Consider the following 25226-nt stretch of genomic DNA (forward strand, 5'->3'; position numbering starts at 1 on the left):
TGGTTATATAGAGGGTTCAGGTTAAAGCTGAACTCCTTAGGATGGCAGAGAGGCTTAATGTGTAGTATCACACTATCAATGTTATCTTTAAAGAACTACTTAAAGCTTCCTGAATGTGCTATGGTTTACCTTGATTCCATGCCTTTTCACATGCTACTTCCTTGGGTCACTTCTACTTGTCATTCAAGACTCAGGCCATGTGCTGCCTCTTTTTGGGAAGTCAGGGTTACCTGCCTTTCCTATAGGCAACCACAGTACATTTTGTAAATATTATAACTGTTGATTTACTCCATTGGTTTATATACTATTTGAGAGGAGAGTCTAAGTATTATTTGCTTTTGTATTTCCAAGACCTAACATGTAGCAGATGATAAATAAATGATCTCTGAAGGAGATAAAGTACCATGAAGGAAGTAAAGAGGGAAGATTGGTATGTAATTTAAACATGACCTCTGTCCTGGATTATAAAGAGAAATGCAGTAGAGATGCCAACAATTGACTGAAGTTATATGAGGCAAAAGAAACTGGGTCAGCACTGTTCCGTGCCCAGAGTTCATTAGCTACTTAAAATAAATCAGAATATTGAAGCAGAATTTGCAAGTTATAGCTGCCTTTACTATTATTGTCATTAGTGTTTCAAATGAAGATTTTTACAATTCATACATGTATCTGTTAGATCTACATTTTAATGTAATTTTTTTCCTTAAAATTCCGAAGAATATGAAGGCATCACAGTGGCCTCTTGATAGGTTAGACTAGAGGAAGAACTGCTCCTCTAATAGCTGTTGCTACATTGATTGAAGATCTTTCAGTAGATTTGCGAAGGAGATATGGGAAAGTACTTCTTCTTGTGATAGTCAAAGTCTGTGACAGTTAAATGGAGTTGGGTATAGATAACAGAATGCATTTATTTAATTTAACAAATATTTGACCAGCTGCAATGGACCAGGTGCTGACCTACGTACTGGAGATACAATTTTAAACTAAAAACAATGCTACCGTCATGTAACTTGTATTAGAATGTCTTTTCTCATTTCCATTCTGTAAATGAGTATGGGGGTAGAAATTGTGTGAGACCAAAACATTCAACAGGTCTGGTTTGCCCTTGAAAATGGAGAAGTGGAAGGAATCTAAAAGCTTAGCTTTCTGTCATACCCCTGGCAATTCTGTAAAGTCTGAACTGAACAAAAGGAAACTTTCATTCATACCAGTTTACCCTGTGGGTGTGCTTCTCTCATGAAACAGAGACATGTTTACTTTCAACATAATATTTTGCAATTCTGCTTTGACTAAATTCCTTCTCCCATATATGGTTTTCGGTGTCTGTGTTGGAATTTCCAGAAACTCTTGGTTTTTTGTTTTTTGTTTTACAATTTTTCATCTTCATGAATTAGGCCACTCTATATTTGTGTTAAAATATTTGCAAAGAGAGTGATACTTCCAGCTAGTAGAGTGACATATTGAGGACATATTAAACTTCCTTAGTTAATATTGAATTCAGTGTGGAACTCAAAATGCTAAATAACTTATAACTTTTGCAACTGAGTTATAGGGTAAATGAATAGTCTGTTATGGTAATAGAACTTGTTTGTCACATTTTCCCAATTATTCCTTTGGCATTCATAAATATTCAGTGTACAAATCCAACTAAAGTCGGCAGTTGCTAGGTCATCACCATAGCAGTAACTGGAAGTTACAGACCATGTGTTATATTAGCGAATGGGTACAAAGATTTGGTCAATTCAGTTGGAGGTATATGAAGTGAATTTGATTTTAGTCTTTAATTTCCAGGGAGAATCTGGTGGGGATATTGCCAAAAAAAGGTTGAAAACAATGATTCAGAACTAGGGTCATAAATAGCAAAGTGTTCTGGAGCTGGTGTTCTTGGCCTGAAGGACAACTTTCATTGCATTACAATATATTTTTTCTATTGCTCTAATATTTTTTCTGTTATTATTACTACCTATTTCTATTTACTAATATATCTCTCTCCATATATATATATCCATATATGTGTGTGTGTGTGTGTGTATATATATATATATATACACATTCCCATTATTAGCCTGTTAAGACAGATCAATGGATTTTTAAAAAATGTTCCCAAATTTACCTCTTATTTGAAAGTGTTTGACATCCCACTTATTTTTGTCTCATTGATTTCTCAATCCATAGCAAAATTTGCTCCCATGATCTTAACAATTGCCCATATTTATGTTTTAGTCAGTTTTCTCTCTTGGGCTCAGACCAACACTTTTTATAGCTTATACGGCACCTCTGCTTGAATAGCCTACAGCCACCTCAAAACCTACCTGTGCAAAATTGCATTCATTATTATCAATCCAACCCCCAAAGCTGTTCCCATCTCCTGAATTCCTAATCTCAGACTTCACCATCCATTAGTCTACCCATAACCAAACTGAGAGTCATTCTTGAATACTACCCTTCTCTTATTTCCCATATCCTAATGGCCAGAGAACCCTATAGATTTTAACTCTAAACTGTCTCCCAACCCTGTATTCACCTCTTCATTACTACTGATGTTGCCTTAGTTTAGGCTTTACATGTGTATTCATACCTCTTTGCTTTTGCACAAAATCTTCTGTCTGCTCTATGTACTTTTCTCCCTTGCCTGCCTGGCAGACTCCTACTAATTTCTAAAGTTCCAGATATCCTCTTCTGTAAAGCCTTCTAACTTGCTTCTACTACTCTGCTACCCACCAGAGTTAGTGTCTTCTTCCTTGCTGCTCCCATATCTTTTTTAAAATTTGAAGTATTGTTGATTTACAATGTTTCAGGTGTACAGCAAAGTGATTCAGTTCACATATACATATATATGACTATTTTTCAGATTCTTTTCTATTATAGGTTATTACAAGGTATTTAATATAGTTCCCCATGCTATACAGTAAGTCCTTGTTGGTTATCTATTTTACATATAGTAATGTGTATATGTTAATCCCAAATTCCCAATTATCCCTCCCCCCTTCCCCTTTGGTAACCATAAGTTTGTTTTCTATATCTGTGAGTCAATTTCTGTTCTGTAAATAAGTTTATTTGTATCATTTTTTAGATTCCACATATAAGTGATATATGGTATTTGTCTTTCTCTGTCTTCATTTACTATGATAATCTCTAGGTCCATCCATGTTGCTGCAAATGGCATTATTTCATTCTTTTTTAAGGTTGAGTAATATTCCATTGTGTGTGTGTGTGTGTGTATATATATATATATATATATATATATATATGTATATATATATATCACATCTTCTTTATCCATCCATCTGTCGATGGGCATTTAGGTTGCTTCCATGTCTTGGCTATTGTAAATAGTGCTGCTATGAACATTGGGGTGCATGTATCTTTTCAAATTATAGTTTTCTCCAGATATATGCCCAGGAGTGGGATTGCTAGATCTTATGGTAACTCTATTTTTAGTTTTTTAAGGAGCCTCCATACTGTTCTCCATAGCAGCTGCACCAATTTACATTCCTACCAACAGTGCAAGAGGGTTCCCTTTTCTCCACACCCTCTCCAGCATTTATTGTTTGTAGACTTTTTCATGATGGCCATTAAGAGCGGTGTGAAGTGGTACTTTGCTGTAGTTTTGATTTGCATTTTTCTCATAATTAGTGATGTTGAGCATCTTTTCATGTGCCTGTTGGGCCATCCATATACTCCCACATATTTTGTAACATACCTTTATGTAATACTTACCAATTAAAATTATAGATACTATGGCCATACAGTAATAAATTACTATAAACTTTAATAAGTTAAATTTTAACAACTCAGCCCCTGGCTACTAAACAAATATTTGTTGGGTAAATTAATGAATTAATTAACAAATCTGGCAAGTTGGCAAGTTGTTCAATCTTGAACAGAAAAAAGACACTAGCAAAAGAAGAGGGAAACATCTTTAGGGACTGAATTTTTAGGCAGGAAACTAGTGAAGTGTAGGTCATGTTTCCATTGTTTCTTTTTCATTGGAGTAGGACATGTGAAAGATAAAGGAATCTCTGGGAAGGGAACTACTGGCAATGTAGTTAGTATTCATGAAATGGGCTTAGATACCTGGACCATGACTTAATATCCTGGAAAGATAGGCTCTTGGCTAGAGTGAGATGCATATTGCAAAATGGGGAAGAACAAACATGTTTTCCCAGAGGTTAGCTGACCTGTTCAAGAAGGTTCTACATTGAAAATGTAGAGAAAGCAAAATAAATTCCCAGATAAAGCCATGATGCTGATTTCTTTGGAGGAGAAAAGATAGGATATGGAAAGAAAAACAAGACTGAGGGAGCTTCTCAGGGATTCACATGAGAAAATAATTTTAAAAGACTGAAAATATTACTTAGAAATTCAAATACCAAAACACATGTAAAACACATGGATTGTAAATAAAACGAATGCACGTTGCAAAATGTATACACATATGGGAAGTACTAAGACTTGTTGGAAATACTTTTATGAAACAGTTTATCTCATGCACCAAATAAATAATTACTAAAAATCTGATAGGAGGGAGTGTATAATAGTTTGATATGTCAAGAAAATACACCTTTAAGGATATCCACAAAATATATACCTTACAAGTGGATGAAAGAGGCAGAAATGATGTTGAACTGGCTTTACAGAGGCAACAGATGATGTGTTCTTGATATATTTTACAAAACTGGCAGAGAATCAAGATATAGTAGTAATGGGGATATAATCTGGCCATCTTCTGGAAGCCTTAGTCAGCCAAATACAGAGCATCTGACAAGTTCTTGACTTGCTTGCTGAAAATTCTGACTCCCAAAGAGTGAAGGAAAATGTCAAAACTCATCCTTGAAGTGGCAGAGCCAGTATGCTAGCATTTTGTATTTTTATAAAAAGGAAAGAAAATGTATATGATTATGTGTTGGATGCATTTTAATACTTATTTTAAAAACCTCTATAGGGACACAAGAGGAACTGGTAACATTGGCTGCCTCTGGGAAAGAGGGCTGGTGGCTGGGGAACAGGTATAGCAGAGATACTTTTAACTTTTTTTTTTTTTTTTACTTTAGAAATTTTGAAGTGTGCAATTCTATTGCTTATTCCAAAGATAAATTAAAATAATCAAAGACACCCCCTAAAAAGAAAAAGTTCCAAATTAACATTTATTCTGGGTAACAGGGAAGGACCCTTTTAAGATAAAACATAACATTTTGCATAGCTTTTATTAAACCATTTATATTGTATTGCAGTCATATAATATGAGTAGACCTCTTAAGCAATTTACCAGATTAACCAGAGAATTCCCTGCTGTCTGGAAAATATACTATTTGATACTGAAGGCGCACTGGATGCTCCCAGCTGGGGGTGTCCCTTTCTTGTACTCATGCCTTTGCCTCTCTCCAAGTGGGGTGTGTGCTTAACGAGATTCAGTTGTGTGTGTATTCAAACCTGACTATGTCCATTATACTTGATATTTTAAAACATGTAATTTAATTAAATACTAAACTGATGAGATTTTAAGTGTGGAGTGAAAGAGTTATTATTTCTTGTAAACTTATTTGAATGCTTTGGAAAGACTATAAAAATAAGATGTTAAAACAAGTGCTGTCAGAATAGATTTTGAGCAAGACAACTGTAAAAGACAGGGAAAAAAATCACAAAAGTCTACATGGTTTTAGGACTCCAATACTTCTACAGTGTTGTTACATTTTTACTCTATTTTAAATAATCTGAAAATAGAAATGATAGATGATGTGTTATGGCTCCACAAGAAAGACAATGCAAAATTCCAATCAGCAATCGAACAAAAGGACTTGACCCTCTGTGTTAAAGTTGGACGAGTGAATGTATATTTAAAGGTCTAAGTTAAAAATATACACTTCAGGTTTTTATGTGTTATGATTCTCCACTTTAATAGTTTCTGTTTAGCTCACTGACCACAGACCTTATCCTGTGTTGGCTTAAGTACCTGACTCTTCCACAGGACCCTTAACTTTAGAAGAGGGGCCATATCTTGTTCATCTTTGTAACCCTTGTGTATCATATGGATCTTAGAACACAGTAGATGGTCAATAAATGTTTGTTGAATAATTACTGTGCCAACAGAGTTGAGAGTGGCACATGTTTTTGCTTAGTCCTGATACTGGAGAGTCACCAGGCCTGTCAACAAAACTTGAGAAGAGTAGAGTAAACAGCCCCGGGGGAAAACTAAATTCAGGAGCCGAGTTAAGAGAAAGAATAACCAGGTTGATGGAAGGAGCTGGACAATCTCATCTTTGATCACTGTAAGAGCTAAAATATGAAGAAAATTTAGAGTCAAAGCCGACAGAAAAGGACAAAGAAACAAGAGGAAAAAAATCAATATATTAGGAGTTCCAAAGCAAGAGTAAGTTCATCTGAAGTGTTATGGCCATGTGCTTCTCAACATTCCTCTACTGACCTTCAAGATGAAATACTCAGAGTGAGCTTTCAACAGATGAAATTCTGGAAACAGTTAAGCTAGACCTAATGCTATAGGAGTTTGTCGGTAAGGGGAAATGAAAGTTTTCTTGGGAGAAAATAACTCAGTCATTTTAGAGTTTGTGATAACCAGGGAGGGGGAAACTTTTCTTAGATGCACATAATAGACCAGAATTTTCCAAAGTGTGTTCTATGGAACATGAGATTGCAATATTCTCTGTACTGCACAGAGTACATTTTCTTATTTATTTATTTGTTCTCTATTCTCTGTCTCTCCTTCTGGAATGTAATCTCCACAAGAGAACTGGCTCTTCTGGCCTGCCTTGCTCACTGCCACAGGCCCACAGATTTAAATAGTGCCTGGCACATATTAAGTGCCTCAGGAATATTTATTAAATGAAGGGCCAGGGAACAACATGGAGAGGCAGGAATCCAGACAGCCCCAGAGACGGCAGGGACAGAGTTGCACAAATAGGATCACAGGTGAAGGTCATTGTGAAGCAGAAAGAGGCATCAATTACCCAAACCTCCACCACCAAATGGGACATTTTATTTATAAACTGAAAATAAACGGAGCTCCTTTTTTGCCCTCTACGAGGCACTGCAGTAGAGACGCAAGGTTCAAGGCATAGATGCCTGGGAGACTGGTGGTAACCTTGTTAGAAATAGAGAAGACATATCTCTATGGAAGGTGAAAAGACTCATTAATTACTTTTATAGAAATTCTTATCTGCTTAGTTTATAGCAAAAAAAAAAAAGTTCGTTAGCTGGTGAACATAATTTCAATAATTTAAAAATACAATTTATGAGACTGTTTCATAGTAACTGTAGGAGATACTTTATCATTCATCTCTAAATCACTCAGACGAACAGACGGACTCATTATGCAATCATCTAAGTACTCTTAATTAAAGAGATAATGTTCATATCATAATCTTTTAGAAAAATGACTAAGTTGTGAAACTTAAGGACAGAAGAAAGAGAGAAGAGTACTTCCTGCCTTTGCAAATATAATTCCACAGAGAGCAGTGGCTCTCAGCGGTGCTAGAATCACCTGAGAATTTTAAGGAGCAAACCGATGGCAAGTCACACCCCAGAATTTCTGGGGGTGGGGCCCCAGCCTCAGAAATTTTTAACATGCTCTCTGGGTGAGTCTAATGTGCAGCCGGGCTGAGGACAATGAAAGCAAGAGATGTAAAGGAGGGGAGTACTGGAGACTGTCTTTTATGAGAGTAAATCTGAACTGTAGTGGGAAGTTGGAACTGAAATCCACATCCACAGTTTCAAATCTGAATGCTCTAAATATGATATTTTATGTGGAACTCTTTAACTTCTCAAAATATTAGATATTTTTTTACATTAAGGATTCAATGTACTGATCTGGAAGTAAACCCTTCAGAATGAATAAGAACTGATCATTAGAGACAGAAAGTCATCACACACTGGAAATGGTCAGTATATAGCCAATCAGATTTTTTCATCTTTTTGATGTAAAGATTGTGAGCTGCTGAAATAGTTTATTCATAGAGTTTATTAATAGAAAATTATTAATTTTAATTTATTAAAATTATTTCTCTACAAATACTTGAAATTAAAGTCATGTTATATAGTTTGGGATGTTTAAATTGAACTCTGCCTAGTGAAAGGGAGACAGACCAGATGATTAGGGAAATTATTTTCAAACAAGAAAGCTTACTTATTTTATTTTTTAACGATGATTAAACTTTGCTGTAGGACTCTTGAAGTTGGTTCCGTGGTACGTGTGGTTCTGGTACTGCAACCACACGTTCCATTTTTAGGAAGATGGCTAACAGGCTGCCCAGTGTGGGTGTGGACAGATGCCCGTTCCCTGACTGCTGTGACAGTGTGGCTGACTTCAATAAAGGGACACTCCATTTCCTTCTTCTACTCCTCCCCTCCCCTGTCAATCAGCTTTCCCAACATCATTGTCAGTCCACTGGGCTACTGTTCTATCCCTACTCTAGACTGAATACTTAATTATATGCCAGGAACATACAATACTGCTACAAGATGATACTATTATTATCTCCGCTTTCTAGATGAGGAAAGAGGGGCGTGGAAACACAAGACAACTTCCCTAGTCACTCAGCTAGGTTGGTGAGTTGTAAAGCCAACCTTGGAGCTTAAGTCCGTCTGGCCCAGAAGTCCATCTCAAAAGCATTATATTTGCTCTTTCATCCTTTCACTGTGGATGGATTCCCAGGTCACACTCTGAGCTGCTGCCCACTGGAATCAGATCCTGTCTAGCCAGTCTGCAAAATGGAACATTTCTGCCCTTTCTTACTTCCCACTACATGGATCAGTCACCCTGACCGTGGATACCACACCCAGGATATGTGGCATCTAGGAAGATCCCACCAAAGGAATAAACTAGGGATAGGCTGGAAAATCAAAGCATGGCCCGCTGCCCACGACTTGTAGTTTTGCTTGAATAGTGAGTCCATCGGTACTTTAGTCTCTCTCAGCAACAATTTCCTCTTATTCCCCCGGAGAAGGGATCATGGTTGCTTTCTGGCTATTGCCATTAGATTTTCCCTCATGTGATGGAGCTAGACACTTCTGCTACGATTTCTCCCATTGGAAGGCCCCAAGAGCCTTCTCCATAATCAGTTGATCAGGTCTCCCTGCAATCTTTATAACCAAATATTAAAAAGTTATATATTTAAAAGCAAATGATGGCTGTTACCATTGCTTCCCTAAAAGTATTACAGTTCCATGAAAAGGAGGTGGCTGGCTTTTATCCAGCACTACAAATATTTCAAATTAGAACCATTGACTTATTGAATGCCTTTGCATAATTTACCCTAAGAAGCAAAAATTCACCCACTCAGAACCTGGTTAACTGCCAGGAGAAATAAATGTCATGCTCTTTAAAAAAAGAAAGAGGGGAAAAAAATGTTAATTGTTGTTTATGCTGACAAGCATGGTAAATTAGTCCCCTAATGGCATAAAGGTATCCAGTGTTGCTTAATCAACATAAAATTATTTGGAGGCTCAGAATATCTGGCTCTGTGAGTCACATTAGACTCCAATCTATTTTCATTTGCATCTGAAATGATACTGTTCACAAATGCAGTAGATCTTGTCTGAGGAGACCCACTTAGGTGAAGAGTTCTCTAAAGAACTTATTACCTTATAGTAAAAATATTTTGGATAAATCATGAAGATGATCAATTATATACAATTAAAATGCCTAGGAAAGTACAAGTATGACTTTGAATCAGGGTGCTAAATTTGTTTTTGTTACTGACAATTTCAAATATTTTAAAAAGAAACTTACTCAGAAGGTCCAGTTGCCCCAAGTCAATTTTTAAAGAAGTGCTAAGCACATTAGACTCTAGCTGCTGAGTCTTGAGCCTTATACAAGGCTCTTTAGTTGATAATAATGTAAGGATTTTATTATAAGTAGGTAGATGCTATACGTAGATTTCATAAAGAAGATCCTTGAAGAGAATATGGTAGCAAGTATACTAAACAGTGTTTGTCCTTTGAAAAGCTTCGTAATAAAGCAAGTTGAGAATGAGTAGGAAATTTACTGGGACTCAAATCTTAGAACTTGGAAAGTGAACAAAAGAATAATGTTTGCTGATCTATTTATTATCATATTAAATTCCATACTTGTTTTCTTAATGTTTCATCACTGCATGTAATGTACCATACTATGGAAAATATCAAGTCAGTGCCATAAAGTAAACATTCTGGACTCAGCTGCATTAACAGCTGCACAAATAGATTGAATACTAGAGTGTGTTGTTTAGGGACTCAGGTTGATGGAATGCTATCAGGAGTTAGCACAGTGGACACCTGGTGTTTTGCTTGCTCAGTGTTCCTTCTTCTTAAATATAACATGTCTGTCCTTTTGGGGATCACCCCTGCACTCTGAGTCCACATGGTTCCAATCAGGTGACTATATACTTGACATCAGGGGTGGGGTACATGTTCCAGGCCTGGCCAATGAGAATACAAATCCTCTTGACCACTGGGATTGCTTCAGATTTGGCTACCTGACCCAAGTCAGGCCAATTAGAGTCCATCTCAGGGCTTCTGGAGCTGCCAGGAAAGATATGCACTTTTGCAACAATGGGGTTGCTGAATTCATGGGATGTAAAGATGAATGAAGCTAATGGTAATTATTTTTAATGTTACACATAAAATATATGCCTGGAAATAAACCAAAAACGAAGAAGAACTTAGACATGGAGAGAGGCAAATACCTGAGGATGTTTGAACACTTGGATTCTGTTCTACCCAAAGCCCTTGAATCTCCCAGATATGTGAGTCATCATTTTTGCTTTTGCTTCAACTAACATGGTAGTACGTTCTGTCCCTTACAAATAAGTTATCTTATTAATACATGTAATTCAGATAGTGGTAGCAATAAGTAGCTATTTTAAAAGTGGCAGAGAAATGTGATGATTAGGCAGAAATTTTAAAAGAAAAAAGTGTATGCACATCAAATAGCACACAAAGCAAGAATATGTTTTTATTAGACCATTTCAAAATTTAGATAGGATTATAGAATGTTAGGACTATAGAGATTACTCCTTTCAACTTTCTAATTTTAAATTTATAAGTATGTAAACTGAGGTCCAGAAGGAAACATCTAAAATGTTCGGTAAAGGTTATTGACAATGCTTCCATGTGATTATAAAAATAGAAGTGAATATTGGACTGCTGAAGGATCTTAAAAGATTTCAATTTCTCAAGGGCAACTGTGAATATTAGGAACCAAATCAATGCTATTTTTCATGCAGTTTAATCTAGCCTAAAAGAACCTCCGGAGTGAAATAGAATGTGATTACTAATTTTTTTTTTTAATTTTTATTTATTTATTTATTTTTTTGCTGCATTGGGTCTTCGTTGCTGTGCATGGGCTTTTCATTGTGGTGGCTTCTCTTGTTGTGGAGCACGGGCTCTAGGCGCGCTCAGTAGTTGTGGCTTGTGGGCTCTAGAGAGCAAGCTCAGTAGTTGTGGTGCACAGGCTTAGTTGCTCCCTGGCATGTGGGATCTTCCTGGACCAGGGATTGAACCCACGTCCCCTGCATTGGCAGGCAGATTCTTAACCACTGTGCCACCAGGGAAGCCCCATGATTACTAATTTAAAAAACAGTTAATTCTTTTTCCTTAAAAGTGTCTTTGCTCTTCCTTCAACTAGGAAATGTAGCTAAAATTTACAAACAGATATGCATTCAAATACATGAGTCTGTTTATATCATATTAAGATATTAATTAGTTTGTTTACTCTTTAAAGAAATAACAAACACTAACCCTGTTGAAGTGGAACTTTGGTTAAAATTATAGTTAATTATAAATTAACTTTAATTTCTAAGTAACTATCAGTATTTTCCCATTACAGAGTTGATGTAGTCATTAGGAAAAATGGACATCATGGAACCCAAACAGCTGGCTGACATAGATAGCTTTAACTCTTCCATAAATTGACTGTTGTGAAATGCTGGCATCATGGCAGTGGTTTTGAGGACACTGCATCTGTCTTTTAAAATTACACTTGGGGAAAAATAAAACCCAGGTGACTGGTACTTTGAAATATGTTTTGTTATTTATTTTAGTCATTTACTAACTTATAATTGTGAATCTGAATGTTTGTGGAATTATGGGTTGGACTTTTTATGGGCAGATTTGAAAGGTTTCAAAACAGAAAAGGAACCATTCATCCCATCTTTGAAAAACAACAAAACACAATGGAAATATTTCACACCATATGGAGATAATATATAAATATTGAGAGGATTGTGTCAATTCATTGTCAGTATAAACACAGGGCACACTTCCTACTCTTTGTCTTTTGTGAAAAATATACATACTAAAACAAAGCTAAGCCCATTGTTAGCTTTAATTACGAAAGGTAACAGGTTACAGCAAGTATGCTCACCTGAAAAAATAAGATTATCAAGTCTCATTTAAAATAATCATTGAAAGCTCAAAAATTGAAAAAACACAACAAAGGCATGAACATTGATCAGAAGAAAATATAAATAGACATTGAATGAAAAAGACTGAAGCCACTCAATTCATGTTGGAAACTCCATGATTAGCAGCATTTTTGGTATTGATACATAGACCAGCGACTTGAGCTACTGTAATAATTCGGCAAATGATTGACCACATTCTGTGTTGTTAAAAAGTCATTAAAATTTTGCTTGGCTGATTACATGGTAATTATACAGAAACTGTGGTATGGAAGAGCTATTACTAATAAGCATTGAGAATATAACATGAAAAAATACAAATAGAAGCAAACGATTATTTACATAATAAAAATGCTGGTAGTATTTCCTCTGTTCAAAGGGTCAAATGAAAATCTTCAGAAATTATGTGGAACTCAACATGAAAACCAGCTCAAATATTAACATGTTGCTAGTCTGTAACGGGCCCCAGACTAGAGCAGGTCTTTCACTGCTGTTTTGGTCTCTACTGTTCCCTTAGGTATAGGCTTTAATAAACAACTTGCTTCAGGTCACACCCTTCCTTAAAAAATCAAATAATATAGAAGTGAAAACTGTTAGAATGAAAATACTCCTTTATTCATGTGTGATTATTCTCCAAGAGTTTTCTATATACATGCAAACATATCAGGGCCAGGACTAGGTTATGGTGAGTGAGGCATCTAGGGTCTAAAATTTACAGAGATACTGAGAATTTTATGCCCTAGGCATTTCACTCACTTCCCCATAGTCCTGATCCGGAAACATGTGCAATTATATGTATACAATTTTATACAAATTTACGTACAATATATTTGAAATCAAAATGGGATTGTAGTGTATGGGTGTAACTTGCGTGATTCACTCAGCAATATATGGCAAGCATCCTTCCTTGTGAGTATATATAGATCTGTATCATTTTTTCAAATATCTGCATAATATGTTATAATCTGAATGTAGTATAATTTATTAAATCCCCCCTCTGCTGATGGACACATATCACTTCCAGTGTGGGAGTACTGCTAATAATATTACAATTTTATACACACAGTTTTGTGCAATTGTGTATTTCGGCAGGACAGACTATTGTCAGTAGTGCAATTGTGCATTCAACTAACGTTCACATTTTAAAGGTTTGTGGGTACTGACAACTTTCCCTCTAAACTGCAGCAATGTCAAATCAAACTTTCGGAGATGATGGAAATGTTCTCTGTGTTGTCCAGTATGGTAACCACTAGTGACATGAGGCCATTGGTCACTTGAAATGTTGTTAGTGAAACTGAGGAACTGAATTTTAATTTTATTTCATTTTTTAAAAGTATTTATTTAATTTGTTTGGCTGCATCTGGTCTTAGTTGCAGCACACCGGCTCTTCATTGTGGCACGCAGGCTTCTCTCTAGTTGTGGCGTGCGGGCTCTAGAGCACGCCAGCTCAGTAGTTGTGGTGCGTGGGCTTAGTTGCCCCACGGCAGGTGGGATCTTAGTTCCCTGACCAGGGAGCGAACCAGCGTCCCCTGCATTGGAAGGTGGATTCTTAACCCCTGGACTTCCAAGGAAGTCCCTTTATTTCATTTTAAATCTAAAATTTTCAATTGATTGTCTTTGATTTTCTTGGTTTATGACCACTGGCTAGGGCATCCATAAAAACATTGAATAATAGCTGTGTATAAGCAGACTTTTCTTGTTCTGAGCTTTAATCAGAATTCTTCAAGAGTCACATCTTATGTGTGACATTTGTTGTTGGTTTCTGATAGGTTGTCTTCATCAAAGTAACTGAAAGTGCTGGTGGGCTACCCTCAAAGCCATTCTGTAACCTCTAACTATGGATGCTGGAGAGCCAGTTACTTACTTCCTCTGTTAAGGGGAAGTCTGCTGGCATCTTAAGAGAGAGATCATTTGAATCCTCTTAAGGGTTAGGTATCAGTGCGTGTGTGAGTGCAGAGCTTGTTGGCAGTTCTCCTTTTCCTACATCCAGTCTTGAAGCCTAGAGCTGTGGCAGCCCTCCTGATAATAAGCAACCAGCATGAGAATGAAGAGCTGACAGCTAAGCATGGTCAAAACACAAGACTGGAATGAACCTGAGTGCCGAGTTATATTTTTAGCTCACTGACCCAGTTCTGAGACTGTCTGCTTCTGAAATTCCTGTAAAATAAATACAAAAATGTTATTATAGCTTAAACCACCATTCACAGAGTTTTCTGTTACTTTCCACCAGAGCATTCTTAACCAGTACTTCAAGTTAAGAACACTTTTTTTCTATTCCTAGTTTTATAAGTATTATTAAAACCAGAAATGAATGTCATGATCAATCACATATCTTTTCTAATATAAATTTCAAAGAACAACAGCAAATACTTAAATAATGCCAAATATGTGGAAGGCATTGTTCTAAGTTTTTACATTTATTAACTAATGTAATCTTTATAAAAACCCTATGGGGTAGATACTATTATTATCCATATTTAAAAATGAGGAAATTGAGACACAGAGTGGTTAGGTAAATTGCCTGAGGTCACATAGCTAGTAAGTGACAGAGTCGGTATTTGAACCTATACAGTTTGGCTCCAGGATCCTGGATCTTAGTCTACCTCTAGCACTTATTATAGTATTGAAAAAATGATACATGGACCACAGTATGTATTTCTCAATTCTATCATTATTTTATTATTAGTTGTCTTTATCATAAGAGTTACCAACAGAGCTATTTGACTGAACTAATGTCAAGTGAATATGAATTATTTTATTACTTTTAATTGAATTATAATTAATATACATATTACATTAGTTTCAGGTATATTACATAGTGATTCAATATTTTTAAATATTATGAAATGATAATAATAAATCTAGTTCCCACCTGTCACCAAAGTTGTTACAATATTATTGACTATATTCCCTATACTATGCATCACATCCCTGTGACTTATTTATTTTATAGCTGGAAGTTTGTACCTCTTAATCTCCTTCACCTATTTCATCTGTCCCTGAACCCAATCCCCTCTGGTAACCAACTGTTTGTTCTCTATATATGTGAGTCTGTTTCAGTTTTGTTTTGATTGTTCATTTGTTTTGCTTTTTAGATTCCACGTATAAGTGAAATTATACAGTGTTTGCCTTTCTCTGTCTAACTTATTTCACTTCACATAATACTCTCTAGGTCCATCCATATTGCTGCAAAGGGCAAGATTTTATCATTTTAATGACCGAGTAATAGTCCATTGTATATATATATATATATATATATATATATATATATATATATATATACCACATTTTTATCCATTCATCTATCAATGGACACTTAAGTTGCTTCCATATCTTGGCTATTGTAAATAGTTTTGCAATGAACATAGGGGTACCTATATCTTTTCAAATTGTGTTTTCATTTCTTCAGATGAAAACCCAGTAGTGGAATTGCTGGACCATATAGTAGTTCTATTTTTAATTTTTTTTTTAGGAAACTTTATACCCTTTTCCATAGTGACTGCACCAATTTATATTCCTACAAACAGTGCATGAGAGGTCCCTTTTCTCCACATCCTCACTAACACTTGTCGTTTCTTGTCTTTTTGATAATAGCCATCCTGATAGGTGTGAGGTGGTATCTCATTGTGATTTTGATTTGCATTTCCCTGATGATTAGTGACACTGAGCACATTTTCATGTGTCTGTTGGCCATCTGTATATTTCCCTTGGAAAAATGTCTATTCAGGTCCTGTACCCATTTTAAAATCAGGTTGTTTGGTTTTTTTGATATTGAGTTGTATGAATCCTTTATATATTTTGGATATCAACCCCTTACTGGATATATCATTTGCAGATATTCTCTGGTTCAGTAGATTGCCTTTCATTTTGGTTGCTGGTTTCCTTCCCTGTGTGAAAGCTTTTTAGTTTGGTGTAGTCCCATGTGCTTAATTTTGCTTTTGTTTCCCTTGCCTGAAGAGGCATATCCAAAAATATGTTGCTAAGACCAGTGTCAAAGAGATTACTGCCTATATTTTCTTCTAGAAGTTTTATGGTTTCAGGTCTAACATTTCAGTCTTTAATCCATTTTGAGTTTATTTTTGTATATGGTGTAAGAAAGAAGTCCAGTTTCATTTTTTTGAATGTAGCTATCCAGTTTTCCCAACATCACTTATTGAAGAGACTGTCTTTTTCCCATTGGATATTCTTACCTCCATTGTCATAAATTAATTGACCATGTAAGTGTGGATTCATTTCTGAGCTCTCTATTCTGTTTCATTGATCCATGTGTCTGTTTTTGTGCCAGTATCATAATGTTTTGATTATTGTAACTTTGTATTATAGTTCAAAATCAGGGAATGTGGTATCTCCAGACTTATTCTTTTTTCTTAAGATTGTTTTGGCTATTTGGGGTCCTTTGTGGACCCATACAAATTTTAGGGTTATTTGTTTTAGTTCTGCAAAAAATGCCATTGGTGTTTTGATAGGGATTGCATTGAATCTGTAGATTGCTCTGAGGAATATTGACACTTTAACGATATTGTTTCTTCCAAATGCAATACTGTTGCATTTCTATGTACTAATAATGAACCATCACAAAGAGAAATGAAGAAAACAATCCCATTTACAATTGCATCCGTATATTATTTTTGTATCCTGCAACTTTACTGAATTCATTTATTAGTTCTAATAGTTTTTTTTGGTGGATATTAATTCAGTATTTTAATGTCAGTTACATAATTTGCTATAAAAAGAGAGCACCAGTAAAATTCAATCGATCAAGCTTCAAAGCAAATCTTAGTTTTTCATACTCAATTTATTTTCTTAAAAAGTTTGATTCATAAATTCATTTCTTAGACTTTTTTTTTTTTTCTGGGACTCGCAAGAATAATATCCTTTTCTTATTCTTCCTAAAATTGGACTTATAATAGATGAATTAAGGCAATTTTTCCCATTTCTTTAACATGTCCTTACTTTGGCCAGAATTTCTTTCTTTCTTTTTTTTTAATAATTTTTTTTGTTTGTTTTATTCTGCATTTCTCATATGACAGTCCCAAACCCAACACTTGGTTTTGTTTTCTGCCTTTCTTATTCTGTCAGCATCTATGTCAGCACACTTTTTCCCAATAGAATATGCAATCTGATCCTCATCTGGTGGGTACACATAGGCCCTCAAAGACCCTGGCTCTCTAGCACGGGAACCTGAGTCCTTCCTTTCGACTACACCCATGTATGTCTATGCTTGGGGCTCTGCCTTGGTCCCATCACCTTTGAGGTGTTCTTAGGCCAGGAGCATCAAACACGTTATATGCCAACTCTGAATAAATACAGGGGGCTGCTTGGAGCCCAGGGTTGAGGGTAAGATGGCAGGCTGTGTCTGGGTTCCATCACAAAGAATGCTGTGCTTGACTGGCAGTGTCTGCCATGGCAACACCAACTAGACATGTCTGGAATGAGGATATTGGGAGAAGAGGCTACACGCTGGCCACAGGTTTAGAAAGGGACAAGGTGTACATTCTATCCCTGCCTTAGGTGGTTGTTCTGTTTCCCAGGCTGTGTTGTCTCACTGGCCAGGAGGCTGAGGGGGCAGTCTAAAGACCATGAAGCTGCAAGTGGCTTCCCCAGGCCCTGGATCGGAGAGCATGAGCCCCAAGCTACAGGGAGCTTGGAAGGACAGCCTGTTCAGGGCCCTACAGGGGTCTACATGCTGCAGGCCATGCTGGCATTAGCTCCTTGTCCTCTGGAGTCAGTTTCATCCAGGCAAACCAGCTGGCTGGCTGTCAAAGAGTCAGATACAACTGGGGGGTAAAAACACTTTTCCATGGCACTTACATAGACGTGTACTGGCTGTCAAAGAGTCAGATACAACTTGGGAGTAAAAACAGTTTTCCATGGCACTTAATCTCTGGATACACTTTCCAAACTAAAAAGGTTTCTCTTCTATGTGCTACTGAGAAATCAAACTAGAGTAAAAGGACAGTCTTACTTTAATCAAGTTCCAGAATGAGGACATACAGCTTAGAAAAGCACTGTCTCAGCAGAAGATGCAAGGATGTGTGTAAAAGAATGTTTCTAGAAAATACCAAAGGCACCAAATATAACCCTAACTTTGCCTTCTGCTTCTCCTTGATGCCACTCCATACCCCAGGTGGGGAGGCTACTTTGTCCAGCTGACTTTGGGAATGTCACAGTGCTCTGTGAGTGTGTCCAGGTGTCTGTTGAAGTCCTCTTCTCTCTGCTTGTGAGTATTAAATGCTTTCTTCAGGATTTGCCGCTTCTCCTGCATCTTCCATTTGCCACTTCTCCTGCATCTTCTCGAAGGCTGCCTGGGCCGGTGTCCACTTGTGAAGGCTGCACCGCTTCTCCTCCTCGTTCTTTGTGCTTGTTCCCATCACATCCAGGAGTTTCACCTAGTCTTTGTCCTTCTTTTTCTTCTTCCGCTTAGTCACTCCTAGCTCTGCGATGCCTTTCAGCTTCAGAGGCCCCTTCTCCACAATTTCTTCCCTTTTCTCCCCTCCTTCTTTGATCAAGGACAGTGATGCTTTTTTCCTCTGTCATCCAAGAAAAAGTTGCATAGACAAACAAAAAAAGGGAACAAGGACTTAATACTCCCACCTACTCCTGGGTTTTTATGTCTCATCTCTTTTGTTCTGTCTTCACTGTGCATGACTCAACATATGTGGACAATATCTTAAAATCCTGTTGGTATTCCATAAATTAAAATAACAGAGCCTCCTGACAGCAGTAGTTATATAAGTAAATGTAAACCAAGATTATCTATGATGCAGGGCACAATGGGAATTACTTTTCAGCTTTGTATAAGTTGACAATAGAGAATTATATTGATACTTGATGATCTTTAAAGGCATTTGTTATATTTTTCCTATTTCCTATTCTTTATGTATCCATTGGAAGTATAATGAATTCAAATTAACTAAGAATGAGTTGTGAAAAAGATAATATTAGTAAGATGACTCCAGTCTAACCATCATCATAGGCTTATTCTTTTACCATCACCTAAAGAAGATAAGCGTTTTTTTGTGTGTATATAAGTATGGTGACATTTAGTTCATAGATTTGTCATCATCATCTTTATTATCATTTCAAGGTGATAATGATAATATTATAAATTATCATAATCATAATTATCACCATTATGTGAGATTTTGTATATTTATCATTTAATATAATTCTTTTTCTAGTGATTCTTTAAAAAAAATTATTGCTAGATGTATAATTAAATGTCAGTGAATCAAGAGTGGCCAAGATGGTGGAGTAGGGAGACCCTGAGCTCACCTCCTCCCACAGGCACACCAAAATTACAACTATTTACAGAGAAACTATTGATGAGAAGGACCTGAAGACTAGCAGAAAAGATCTTCTACAACTATAGATATAAAGAAGGAACCACAATGAGATGGGTAGGAGGGGCAGAAATGTGGTATTAGTCAGACCCATACTCCCAGGTAGGCAACCCACAAGTGGGAGGATAATTACAATTGTAGAGGTTCTCCTCAAGGAGCTAGGGGTCTGAGCCCCACACTTGGCTTCCCACTTGAGAGGTCCTGCACTGGGAAGATGAGCCCTCAGAGTGTTTGGCTTTGATGACCAGCAGGGTTTACTTTTGGGAGAGCCAGAGGATTGTAGGAAACAGAAACTCCACTCTTAAATGGTGCACACAAAATTTCACATGCTCTGAGATCAAGGGCAGGAGCAAGCACTTGAAAAGAGCTTGGGTCAAATGCACTTGCTGATCTTGGAGAGCTTCTTGTAGAGGCAGGAGGCAACTAGGACTTACCCTGGGGACATAAACACTGGCAGCAGCCATTTTTGGGAGTTTATTCTACCACAAGGACACTAGTACTGGCAAATGACATTTTGGAATCCTCCCACTATCTTATTCGTGCTGGGACCCAGTTCCACCAACCAGCCAGTTGGCACTAGTCCTGGGACAGCCCATGCCAAAGAGCTAGCAAGACAAGGACACAGCCCCAACCACCAACAGGGCAGTTGCTTTAGGACCCCCTGAACCCCCAGCCTCCCTGGGACCTGGATCCATCCACCAGAGGGCCCAGGACCTGATTCCACCCACCAGTGGGCAGTCACTAGCCTGGACTCCCAGGGCCCCACAATTAGTTGCCAGGACATGACCCTACCCACCACCGGGCCAACACCAGATCCAGGACCTGTGGGCACCAGCCCACCAGCAAGCCCACACCAGCTTTGCACCCCTGGGCCGAAGCCAGCCACCCCAGGACCTGGCTTCACTTACTAGTGGGTCAGCAATAGCCCTGGGACACCCTCAAGGGCTCTGCAGCCAGCCGCCTCATGACCTGACCTCACACACCAGTGGGCCTGGACTGGGACTTTGTAGGCCATGAACAGCCACTTGTGGCAGGAACTGGCCCTGCTTACCAGTGGCCAGCAGCCTCTGTACTCGGCAAGGCCTGCTGACTAACCATCATGACTGACTGAGGGTCAGTCATGCCTACCAGCATGCCCAGAGTAGTCAGCCCACCACAACAAAAGGCTCACACAGCCCACATAGACGATGCCTCTAGAGCATATAATGCTGGTGACCAGAGTGGAGTGTGCTGCTAAGCCCCATAGGACATCTCCCATATAAGGCCACTTCTCCAAGATCAGGTAGCCAGACTACCAAATACATAGAAATAAAAATGGAGAATTAAGCAAAATGAAGTGACAGAAGAACAAGATAAAGCTATGGAAGAAGAATTAAGTGAAGTGGAGATAAGCAATCTGCCTGATAAAGAATTCAAGGTAATGATCATAGAGATGCTCAAAGAATTTGGGAGAAGAACAGATGAGAAGTCAAAAGTTTCTAACAACAAGTTAGAAAATATGAAAAAGAACCAAACAGAGATGAAGAATACAATAACTGAAATAAAAATTACACTAGAAGTAGTCAACAGTAGATTAATAATACAGAGGAACAGATCAGCAGGCTGGAAGGCAGAGTAGTGGAAATCACCCAAGCTGAACAGAAAAAAGAAAAAAATTTTTCAATGAGGGCACTTTAAGAGACCTCTGGAACAACATCAAGTGTACTAATATTAGCACTAACATTAGGGGTCCCAGAAAGAGAAGCGAGAAGATGGCAGAGAACATATTTGAAGATATAACAGCTGAAAACTTCCTTAACCTGGGAAAAGAAACAGACATCCAAGCACAGGAAGCACAGGGAGTCCCAAACAAGATCAACCCAAAGAGGATGACACCAAGACACACTGTAATTAAAATGGCAAAAATTTAAGATAAAGGGAAAATATTAAAAGCAGCAAGAGAAAAGCAACTTGTTATGTACAGTGGACTCCCATAAGGCTATCAGCTGACTTTGTAGCAGAAACCCTGCAGGCCAGAAGGGAGTGGCACAATAGATTTAAAATGTTGAAAGGGAAAAACCTACAACCAAGAATACTCTACCAGCAAGGCTATCATTCATATTTGAAGGAGAGATCAAGAGGTTACAGAGACACAAGAGCCAAAAGAGTTCATCATTATGAAACCAGCTTCACAAGAAATATTAAAGGGACTTCTCTAAGTGGAAAAGACTATAAGTAGAAATATGAAAACTATATAAGGAAAAATCTCTTTGGTAAAGGCAAATATTCAGTAAAGGTAGTAGATCAACCACATATAAAGTGAGTAGGAATGTTAAAAGACAAAGGTAATAAAATCAGCTATATCCACAATAACTAGCTAAGGGATACACAAAACAAAAAGAAGTAAAATATGACATTGAAAACAGTAAACATGGTGGTGGGGGAATACAAATGCAGGATTGTTAAAATGCATTCAAACTTAAGAGATCAGGAACTTGAAATATATAAACACATATAAATTATATATATATATATAAACTTCATGATATATATATAAACTTCACGGTAACCACAAACCAGAATCAAAAATAGATACATACACATCAAAGAAAAAAGGAATCCAAAAATAACACTAGTCATCAAATCACAAGGAAAAAGAGCAAAAGAAGAAGAAAAGAACAAAAACGAACTATAAAAACAACCAGAAAACAGTTAACAAAATGGCAATACATGCATACCTATCAATAAGTACTTTAAATGTAAATGGACTAAATGCTCCAATCAAAAGATATGGAGTGGCTGAATGGATACAAAAACAAGACCCGTATATATGATGCCTACAAAAAACTCACTTCAGATCTAAAGACATGCACAGACTGAAAGTGAGAGGATGTAAAAGTTATTCCATGCAAATGAAAATGAGAAGAAAGCCAAGGCAGTAATACTTATATCAGCCAAAATAGATTTTGCAACAAAGACTGTAACAAGAGATAAGGACATTACATAATGATCAAGGGATCAATCCAAGAAGAAGATATAACAATTGTAAATATACATGCACCCCATGTAGGAGCACCTAAACACATAAAGCAAATATTAATAGACAAAAAGGGAGAAATTGACAGTAACACGATAATATTAGGGGACTTTAACACCACACTTATATCAATGGACAGATCATCCAGACAGAAAATCAATAGAGAAACATTGGTCTTAAGTGACACATTAAACCAGATGGGCTTAATAGATGTATATAGAACATTATATCCAAAAGCAGCAGAATGCACATTCTTTTCAAGTGTACAATACATGGAACATTCTCCAGGATAAATCACATCCTAGGCCAGAAAACAAGTCTCAGTAAATTTAAGAAGATTGCAATCATATCTAACATCTTTTCCAATCACAGAACTATGAGAATAGAAATCAACTGCAAGGAAGAAAACTGCAAAAAACACAAACATATGGAGGCTAAATAATATGCTACTAAAGAACCAATGTGTTGCTGAAGAAGTCAAGGAAGAAATTTAAAAAAAGAGAAACACCTGGAGACAAATGAAAACAAAAACACAATGATTCAAAATCTATAGGATGCAGCAAAAGCAACTCTAAGAGGTATGTATATAGCAGTATAAGCCTACGTCAGGAAACAAGAAAAATCTCAAATAAACAACCTAACCTTACAATTAAATTTCTAAAAAAAACCCGAAGAACAAACAGAAGTCAAAGTTAGTATAAGGAAAGAAATCATAAAGATCAGAGCAGAAATAAAAATGAAATAGTGACTTAAAAAAATAGAAAAGATCAATGAAACTAAGAGCTGGTTCTTTTAAAAAATTTAAAAATGGGCAAACCTTTAGCCAGACTCATCAAGAAAAAAAGAGAGAGGGCCCAAATCAATAAAATCAGAAATGAAAAAGGAGAAGTTACAATCAACACCACAGAAATACAAAGGATAATAAGAGATTACTATGAACAATTATACACAATAAAATGGACAACCTAGAAGAAATGGACACATTCTTCAATTGTACACATTGTCCAATCTCCCAAGACTGAATCAGGAAGAAATAAAATATATGAACTGACCAATTACCAGTAAAGAAATTGAATTGGTAATTAAAATCTCCCAACAAAGTCCAGGCTCAGACAGCATCACAGGTGAATTCTACCAAACACATAAAGAAGAGTTAACACCTATCCTTCTCAAACTATTCTAAAACACTGCAAGGGAAAGAATGCTTCCGTACTCATTCTTCAAGGCCAACATCACCCAGATAACAAAACCAGACAAAGGTATCACACACAAAAAAGGAAATTACAGGCCAATATCACTGATGAATATAGATGCAAAAATCCTCAACAAAATACTAGCAAAGTGAATTCAACAGCACATTACAAGGATCATACAGAATAATCAAGTGGGATTTATCCTAGGGATGTAAGGATGTACAATATCCACAAATTAATCAGTGTGACACACCACACTAACAAATTGAAGAATAAAAAATTATATGATCATCTCAATAGATGCAGAAAAAGCTTTTCAAAAACTTCAACATCTATTTATGATAAAAAACTCTCAAGAAAGTGAGTATAGAAGGGCCACACCTCAACATAATACAAGCCATATACGAGAAGCCCACAGCTAACATCATACTCAATGGTGAAAAACTGAAAGCATTTCCTCTGAGATCAGGAATAAGACAAGGATGCCCATTCTCACCACTTTTATTCAACATAGTATAGGAAGCCCTAGCCACACCAATTAGACAAGAAAAAGAAACAAAAGGCATCCAAATTGGAAAGGAAGAAGTAAAACTGTTACTGTTTGCAGATGACATGATACTATACATAAAAAATTCTTAATACACCACCAAAAATCTACTAGAACTCATCAGTGAATTTGGTCAATTCGCAGGATACAAAATTAATGGACAGAAATCTGTTGCATTTCTATACACTAACAATGAACTATCAGAAAGAGAAATTAAAGAAATAATCCCATTTGTAAATGCATCAAAAAGAATACAGTACCTAGGAATAAATCTAACTAAGGAAGTAAAAGACCTGTACTCGGAAAACTGTAAGGCACTGATGAAAGAAATTAAAGACAACACAACCAGATGGAAAGATATACCATGTTCATGGATTGGAATAATTAATATTGTTAAAATGACCACACTACCCAAGGTAATTTACAGATTCAGTGCAATCCCTATCAAAATACCAATGGCATTTTTCACAGAACTAGAACAAATAATTCTAAAATTTGTATGGAAACACAAAAGACCCCAATTAGCCATAATTTTCTCAATCTTGAGAAAGAGCATAACTGGAGATATCACACTCCCTGATTTCAAACTATACAAATGAGGTACAGTCATCAAAACAGTATGGTACTGGCACAAAAATAGACACATAGATCAGTGGAACAAAATAAAGAGCCCATAAATGAACCCACGCTTATATGGTTAATTAATCTATGACAAAGGAGACAAGAATATAC

General features: G+C 36.8%; 1 protein-coding gene and 1 pseudogene across 1 annotated transcript in view; one reads left to right on the forward strand and one right to left on the reverse strand.

Moving 5' to 3' along the window:
- LMNTD1 (lamin tail domain containing 1) overlaps positions 1 to 25226 on the forward strand; it is a 423286-nt gene that overhangs the window by 72934 nt on the left and 325126 nt on the right. The window lies entirely within an intron of this gene.
- Positions 18367 to 20202, reverse strand: LOC114235597 (protein FAM32A-like; annotated as a pseudogene).

Source organism: Balaenoptera acutorostrata, chromosome 11 (assembly GCF_949987535.1).
Source record: "Balaenoptera acutorostrata chromosome 11, mBalAcu1.1, whole genome shotgun sequence".
Classification (NCBI taxonomy): Eukaryota; Metazoa; Chordata; class Mammalia; order Artiodactyla; family Balaenopteridae; genus Balaenoptera; species Balaenoptera acutorostrata.